Raw genomic sequence first — 9,394 nt, forward strand, 5'->3', positions numbered from 1 at the left:
AAATTTAAAAAATGCATAAAAAAAAGAAGTACATTGTATACACTCCCACCAAGAGAGATTTGTGATTTTGGCAGTTTATAGGATATTAATATTCATTGTTAACACCACAATTCAGAGACATTAAACTTTATTAAATCAGTATTTAATAGCGTGTTTGTCTGATACAAGATTCTTGACTGTTGCTTCCATGTTGAAGACAAATAAAAGAAATACATTGGCAACATAAAAAAAAGACATGTGGTTTGAATCTATCAGCTGCTCTGTGCGAGTAAGATGAACAATCTCCTCCATATGATTTGCTGCCTCTGAAAACCTATTGAAGGGTCAGCCATGGGCCAGTAGCAACTTGGCAGTAAAACAACAACTATCATTTAAAAATCGCTATCAAGAACCCACTAATACCCACCGCCTTTAAATTGGTTCTGACTCAAAGTGACTGAGATTGTAAATTGTTAAAGGAAGACAAAGTCCATCTTTATCTCATAGAGCAGCTTGTAGATTTGAAACATAAATCTTTTAATTAGCAGTACAATGTGCTATACTTCATACCACCATAGCTCCATTTATTGAGTAGATAATGATTCCATTACCCGCAGAAATATGAAAAGAGAAAAAACCCAAAGCATAAACTGTCATTGACTTTTTACCTGTTCGATTTTGATCAGGAAACAATCAATAAAGTCCCGAGGATTGTTAATGTCTAGGGTTCCTTGGTGTTCTTTTATTTTATCCCAAGAATAATTGTGTAGGTAAAAAATATTGTTAAGAAATTTATTGTGACTCCCTGGCAAGTAATCCATAATTATGGGGAAAATATTGCAGACCTAAGAGAAAGTAAAGTCTTTATTAAACAACAACAACAACAAAAAAGAATATTTATGTCATATGGCAAAACCTGTTTAGAAATTCTGCCTATAAAGATGAATAATGAAATATACTCTCCAATTTAAAGGGAAGCTATTTACTATGCATATGAGCTAATTTTCTATGATTATAGAAATATTGTGAGGTGACATTTTAAACAGAATTAAAGTTATTAATAATTTCCTATATACATAAATAATTTCTATAATACCAAACTGTCTTTGTATCAATCCTTTAATTTTTTTTACATCAATTTTCCCCTCAAACTGTGAAAGAGAAGATGTCACAAGTAAGTATGATCCATGTTTTGCTGCTAAGAACATTAGTTAAAACAGTTGTGCAATCTGATATGGACCATATTTTGTCATGCAACCTCAGAAGTAGAACCAATATTTTTAAAAATGATGAAAGCTTGAAATTACCACGAAAACTTACTTAACATTTCTTCTAAGTTCAATTTCATTAATGTAAAAGTTTACATTTCATTAATGTAAACCCAAATAAATCACTTCTCTAAGATCATATAATTACCATTTAAGCAGAGTGTAGGAGATAGTAACTCAGCACAAGGCAAAACTGTGATGTCTCTTCATTTTTAAAGGAATGTTTCTCATTGACAAACAAAATTGTGACATTTTCTCATCCTTAACTGAATTACTTGTTAAGTAGAATCAAAACTAAAACTGAAGGGACAGCAGAAACCTCATTTTTTATAAACCCCCATTAATGCTAGAGGCAGAAGCAGGCCATAAAAATTCTTAGCTTAAGGCAAACAGAGTGCCCCGGTTAAAGCCTTGTCGTTCCTTAAAAAGTAAGAAATTAACTAGTGGCTACGTGACACAAAAGGAATAAAGGCAGGCAAAGTAGCCAGCCCGTCAAAAGCTGACCCAAATGACTGATTCCCCAACCCACCAACCACCTCAATCTCTCTGCCCTAACAGGGGCACTAAAAAAAGAGCTATAAAAGCCAGTGGGAGGGGGAACTCGGGCTTTCCCCCTCACCACCTTCCTGAAGAGGGAGAAAGTCTCCACATGGGGAAATAATAAATGCTCTTAAAATTTTCAGACGTGTGATTGGATTTCCTTTGAGGGGCATTTCATGGGCAGAACAAAAACATCAAACTATGTTAGTCAGAAGTGACCAGTAGCATGCGTGGTCCCAGACATCCTCTTTCCTTTATATTGTAAATGATAATATTTCTGCCAAGTAAATTTATGAGGAGGTCACCCAGCATTGAAGGAAAGATAGGACATGTAGGTAATGAGAGCCTTTCAACAATGACTTTGTATCTCTGCTTGGTGATATGTGCAAGCTTTTATGCAATTTTCAAATTAGCAAACGAGACTACACAAGGAGACCATGATCTTTAGAAGACTTAGAAGACAATTCTATGTTCTGGGTATTGTTTTTTGTCTATACTCATCTTGCACATATATTCACTTCATGATTTAGTGAATAAAGTTGTTAGGAATCCCACAAACTTGTAATGTTAACAAACATAGTAGGGGGTTTGTTTTTTGTTTTGTTTTGTTTTTTTTTAACATATCAGAAGGCTAGAAGTCTGTTCAGGGTGTCATTTCTAAATAAGGCTTTAATTGTGTATTGGCTCTAGAGAACTGACCTAGTCTCTATGAACTTTTGCCCCAGATTGTTAAATGCCTTTGTATCTCTTGCTCTATCTCTGCATGACTATTTGCTTGTTTAGTCTCTTTTAATCTTAGGAGTTTGACTTAAACGTACTGTAATATTAGTCTACATGGCTTTAACCATCGTTGCTAATCTCATCTTCCATCACCATGAGACCAAAGAAATACACAGTGTTTTGTTCCACAACTGGTCTCTATAAAAAGTGTCACAACAAAGGGTCCTTGTGTAAAGAAAACATCAAAATAGCCAAGTTTTTGGATTTGATGGAGACTAGTGGAACTACTCAGTCTCTGACTCTTAGATACTCTTTGAATTTAGAAAGGAACTCATCCTTGTGGCAGAATTTTCAGCCAAACAATAGATAAGTGCATAATTTGAGCAGTAAATCTAGAATTACATGTACATCACAGTGCATAAAGTGAAAAACAAACAAACAAACACAAAACTTCAAACACCTTCTATTCCTATTACTCTTTTTTGATCATGGAGAAAACAGGTTCTCAAATGGGATGACAAACACATGTATAAGGTTTAGGATTTGCAACATAGGGGACAGAATTCAATTTATAATAGATTCTAAGGGAGACTTTATTGTTCAAATCCTATAGTTTGCTTCATACAGAATTTTACATGTGCCAGAGAATGACACATAAATGATTGCCTGGGAAAGAAGGATCTTGGCCTCACCTGAATCCAAGGAGAGCCCAAAATACGCATGTTTTCAGTTAATGTTTCTATTAAAGTAAGAAAATCTTTGTCTGTATACTCAAAATGGTGGTGGAAAATAATGGAGCAGATCACATTGCAGGGAGCACAAGTCAGGATAAAGATGGGATCACAGGGTGAGCCTAAAGAATTGGGAACATTTAAAAATACTATCAAAATAGACATATAAAACTCATTTCAGATAGCAAATTTTATTTATCTATTGTTGCTAGAACAGAAAAACTGCAAGTGTGGACTTTAACAACCAAGAGTTGTCACTGTTTAAGAGTCTGGAAGTCCAAATTCAGAGTGCAAGCTCAAGGAAAAGACTTTCTGTCTGTCAGGTCTAGGAAAAGACCTTGAATTCTTTGAACACCTGTGGACTTGGCATGCCTTGTACATCTCCATGCATTTTGGATCATTTATTCTCCTGGGTCTAAGAGGTTCTTGGTGCAGGGACCCTGGATCCAGTGAATGTGCTATGCTCCTGGCTCTCCTTTCTTGGTCATAATCAATACTCTCCTCATTTGCTCACTATTGTTTTTTCAGGCACAAGTATTTTTGTTTTATTTTGAAAGCAGTGAAAGAAACTGCATCCTAGAAACTGCAGTTCTCTCAGGAGCAGCAAATTTGTGTGTTTGTCCTTTGTTTTGTTTTTGTTTAAAGAAGTTTAAATTATCACATTCCTGGCACATCTCATTTACATGAAATTCTGCACCACAGAAACTAATTGTAATAAAGTTATTGCCTTCACCCCAGGAGAAAATAAAACACTCTGGAAGATAATATTCACTGACATCTAACTGAACTTCTTTAAGTGGACTATGATAAGATTATAAATGGTATGAAGAATAACATTTTAATACTTGGCCAAAACTTAAGGCAATTGTTTGCTGAAAGTAATATAGTCTACTCTCATATGGTCCTCAGAATCAAAGAATAATGAACAGGAAAAAAAAAGAATGCAACAGAGTGCTAAGGCAAAACACCTTGCCAGAAGTAACAGTAGAGTAGGCACTAAACATCAAGTACAGAATTTCTAAGGGCCACCAAGACAGCAGTCTGTATTTATCACTTACACAGGTGAAGTGGATTTTGCAATTAACAACTGCATTAAATTCACCAAATGTTATTGTTGTTGTTATATGCTGTCGAGTTGCTTGCGACTTATAGTGACCCTATGTACAAGAGCCCTAAACCCTGTTCTACCCTGTGCCAACCTCGCCTTCTCTGACAAACTTATTCCCACCACCCCAATCACAGAATTGATCCATCTTATTGAGGGTCTTCCTCTCCTGCCCCATCCATCCACTCTCCCAAACATGATATCCCTCTCCAAGGACCGGTTCCTCCTTGCAACATGCCCAAAGTATGTCAGATGACGCTTCAGAATCATTGACTCCAAGGAGCAGCCAGGCTTCACCCTCTTCAGGGCAAACCTGTTTGTTCTCCTAGCAGTCCATGGTATATTCAACAGTATTCTCCAGCACCACAGCTCAAAGCCATCAATTCTCTTTCTATCATCCCTAGTCACTGTCTAACTCTCAGACACATAGCACACAATTGTGAAGGCTATATCCTGGATCAGATGCATCTTAATCTCTAGCCTGACGTCATTGCTCTTCAGTACTCTGGAGAGGTCCCTGACAGCTGACTTTACCAATGCAATTCGTCTCTTGATTTCCTGGCTGCTGGTACCAAGAGTGTTGTCTGTGGAGCGAAGCGAACTAAAACAGTTAGCCATTTCAATCTCTTCACCATTCATACCGATGCTGCCAGTTGGTCCAGTGGTGAGAATCTTTGTTTTCTTGACGTTGAGCTTTAATCCGTATTGAAAGCTGCTGTTCTTTACCTTCTGCAGCAAGTTCTTCAGGTCCTCCTCAGTTTCAGCAAGCAAGGCTGTGTCATCTGCGTAACGCAAGTTGTTGATGACTCTTCCACCAATCCTGATGCCATATTCCTCCTTGTACAGCCCAGCGTCCCAGATGATCTGTTCTGCATACAGATTGAAAAGGTATGGAGACAGAATACATTCCTGGAGGGTCTCCTTCCTGATTTTGAACCTTGTAGTGTCTCCTTGCACTGTTCTGACAACTGCCTCTTGGTCCAAGTATAGGTTTCGCATAAGCACAATCAAATCTTCTCGGATTCCAATAAAGTTCCTAAAATTGATAATATAAGACACTACTCATTTGCTCACTTTCATCTGTTGCAAGAGAAAAGGTGATACAGGCCATACTCCAGGGAAACTGCCTTCACTTTGAATTTGGAATGAGACCTGAGTAAGGGTGTTGCCTCCCACCTTAAATACTTCACAACTGATTGGCATATTACATTATGAGAGATGATTATATGACTGCCAAATTACACCATTGTCACTGAGAATCAAGACACAGCTGAACAGACACATACTTTGTGGAGGCACTATTCTGGCTACCCTTTAACTTTCTTCCCTCCAAATGTGTGTCCTTGCCACATGCAAAACATTTCATCATCTCATCCAAATGTCTTAAAAAAACTTCACATTCAGATTCCATTTTGAGGCAATAATTACTCTTAATTTATAAATCTAGAATTACAAATTATCTGCTTGTACCATACAATGGGGGAGTAGTTATAAAGCAGACATTTCCACTACAAATCAGAAGAATTGGAGAAAAAGAAGGGATAATTGACACTTAGTGAGTGAAATCCCCATTCGAACAATTTATACTTACTCTCAAGGCTTAGAATGATTCCTCATACAGAGACCATTCAACTGAGAATTAAATTGAGTTCTTTCTTATGAGGAATAATTTCTTATCTAAAGCAACATGTTTGCATGTGCTTATTAGATATGGTTCTATAACTGGAAACAATAATGCAATGTATTGACTTAAAATTTAAAAAAATTTAGAAAGGAAATTATTCCTCTTCTTTTTCATATTTTGAATTGTATTTTCTTTAAAATTAATGTGTGTCCTTGGATAGTATAGAAATAAATGCCATTTTTTTGTGTTTGTTGAAAAAAAAAAAGAATGATTCCCACTCTCTTTTCTCCAACTATTATGATGCTGCCTATCAGCCTAGTGGTGAGTTTTGAGTGGTGAGTTTCTCCAAAAGGAGAAGAAGAGGAGGGAGGAGACGGCCATAATCGCCCAGGTTTGCCCCACCCAGGGTGGCTGTGATCCTTTGGCCAGAGAGCATGATGCTGTGTACGTGGGAGTTGTGTTGTGTTGTGGCGGTCTCTGGAGAGAGGCGACTCTGCCTCCAGGAGCCAGGGAAGCCACGCTTGGCCTTGGGTTGAAGGCAGCAGCGGTTTCAAGCACAAAAGGAGAAGAAGAGGAGGGAGCAGTGGCTTCAAGCCCAAAAGGAGAAGGACAAAAGGAGAAGAAATGGTACATAGGGTATCAAAATCAGGAAAGATGTACATGAGAATTGAATCCTTTCTCCGTACCTATTTCATCTGAGAAGGTGAACTATATATTGAAGAATATGGAATCAAGGATTGAAGGAAAACTCATCAATAACCTGCATTATGCTGATGACACAACCTTGCTTGTGAGAAGTGGACAAGAATTGAAGAAGATAAAAACTACAACCTTCAGTATGAATTACATCTCAACACTAAAAATTCTCACCTCTAGACCAACAGACATTATCATGATAGTTAGGGAAAAGATGGAAGTTGTCAACAAATTCTTTTACTTGGATCCACAATCAAAATCCATGGTAGAAGCTGTCAGGAAATCAAAATACACGTTGCATTGGGAAAATTTGCTGTTAAAGACCTCTTCAAAGTGAAAAAGAGCAAGGATATCTGATTAAAAACTTAGACTAGATCCAAGTCATGTTATTTTCGATTGCCTCGGAAAGGTGGACAGTGTAAAAGGAGACTAAAGAATCTGTGCTTTTGAATTGTAGTCTTGGAGAATAGAAATATTAATACCACAAGGACTACCACAAGAACATAACCATTTCAGGCAAAGATATTCACAGAGGCAACGATGATGAAATTTTACCTTGCATACTTTGTGCATGTTGTCAGAAGGGGGCCAGTCCCTGGAAAAAATGACATCTAACTGGTAATGTTGTGGAGAGAAAGAGAGAGAGGATGAATGACCTTTAATGACTTGACAGTGACTTTAACATGAATTGCGGATGTTGAGATTGCAATGATGGTACAGGATAGGGCAAGGCCTGATGTGTGGTTCATAGGGTCACTATGAATAGTAATGGACTCTAGGGCCCCTAACAACAACAACAAACAACAACACATTTAAGGTATTGGTATGGACTCTGTCTAAGCGGTCTATAGACAGTTAAGTGTTACATAGGAAAAATGAAAGTAGTTAGTATCTGAAAACTTTTACAGGTAAAGAATTGTTGGAACTGTAGATTCAAAGTGTAGGTGAAAACTGAAGAGAGATTATGGATGGTTTCCCTATCAGAAGGATCAAAAACACATGAGTAAAAATCACCTTGTATGAGTCAAAACACAGATGAAAAAAAGAATAAAAGATTTGCTTGTACAAATCCAGTGGAAAACCTGAAAAAGCAATAAAGCAGGGCAGGAGTCAATGGCGATTAATTTTATAAAACACAATGTATGGGAATTTTTATATGGAGCACAATGTGAATGGAAGAATGTGTGAAATACAGTGTACATAAACAAAACATAATGCATATGAATTTTATATGCAAACCAATATAAAAGAATAATATTTTTTAAAAATAGAAAATATTTTAATCATAAACTTTTGAGTTATGGGAAATGAAGAAAAGGTTAAAATGATGAGTAACATTTTAAATGTATTCATTTGCTGTTAGAAAAAAAAATAATACCTCGGTTCAGGAGGTTGTAGTTAACCTTTGAAACAGCTTCTAAATTTTATTTATTTAGGCAAAGTCTGCTTTTTTTGAAAACTTCTAGGTTGCTGCTTTATCTGGCAAAACAAAACACAATACAAACCTATTGCTATGGAGTTTGAGGCATTGCACGCTAATGACCAAGAATATTTTGTTATTTGTCACCACTGAGTTGGCCTCGGACTCGAGAACAGTATGATACAAATTTAAAATTTGACCATGACTAACAGTGATTCCTTAACTTTAAAAATAAAGAAAGAGAAATAAAGGAGAAAGATTGTTTTCTTTTTTGTGGAGGCTTTCATAAATGTGACTGATAAACTTTATAACTAAAACATCCACATATTCATATTTCTAGATGAAATTGAAGATTATTTAACACTGGAGTGAAGAAATGGTAGGACCACAACCACTAGGACAATTGTTAACTACTCTTCTCCCAGGCAGAATTAGAGGTGAAAACAGAAACTCTCCAGGGCTCATAATTTTCAGGAAAAATAGTATTTCAGGTTGAGAATATTTTGGATGTCTTCGCGATTTTTTGGTATGTGATTCATAACGACAGACCGATTTTCAATATCCTGCACTTCTTTCTGTCTGAATGGAATTAAAATCCATGGTAATAAATATTTACTACAAATATTTTAACTTAAAAATCCCATTATGGGAGAGGGATGATGGGGTGATATTTATAAACTCAGAATTCTCTAATATGTATCAGTTATAAAACTATAGTTATAAAGCTGACATCAGTTTTCACCAGCCTGCGAAACTAGTTATTTTATCTTCGAATTCATAGCTTCCTTTCTTTAGTCATGTACAATCGTTTAAACTGTTTAACAGAAGAGGAAATGCATCTTTCCTAGATCAGGGTTAAATTGTATCATTTTTTAAATTGAGATTTTAATGAAAGTTTATAAAGAACTTGGGTATTCAATTGTTCTTGTTGCACATTTTCCTCCCTGCCCCCCACCCCCAATCCCCTTTTTCTTGGAGAAAAAAAGTTATTTCATTGTTATATAGTCATCCCCCCACCAACACTTCACTATGCAGCTCTTACTCTGGACTCTTGTCATGCCAGTAATACCTAACCATAAATTCCTTTTCTACAGTTCTCTCTCTTGTCTGTTTCAACGACGCGTAGATTATTTATTCCCTCTTTTTAGTTTTCTCCCAGCCCCCAAGTCAGTCCTGTTTTACAACAGTAGCATTAATCTGTATTTATCTTTTTTGTGACTGAGATATTTCACTCAGTATAATGTCCTCCAGGGTCATCCATTTTGTATAAAAATTCATGAGTTCCTTATTTTTCTTTTTTTTTAAATAATT

General features: G+C 36.4%; 1 pseudogene; it reads right to left on the minus strand.

Moving 5' to 3' along the window:
- The window catches only part of LOC102867757, a 21,155-nt pseudogene that overhangs the window by 7,309 nt on the left and 4,452 nt on the right, over window positions 1-9,394 (minus strand).

Source organism: Elephantulus edwardii, unplaced genomic scaffold (assembly GCF_000299155.1).
Source record: "Elephantulus edwardii isolate Elephantulus edwardi_28Jun2011 unplaced genomic scaffold, EleEdw1.0 scaffold00007, whole genome shotgun sequence".
Lineage (NCBI taxonomy): Eukaryota > Metazoa > Chordata > Mammalia > Macroscelidea > Macroscelididae > Elephantulus > Elephantulus edwardii.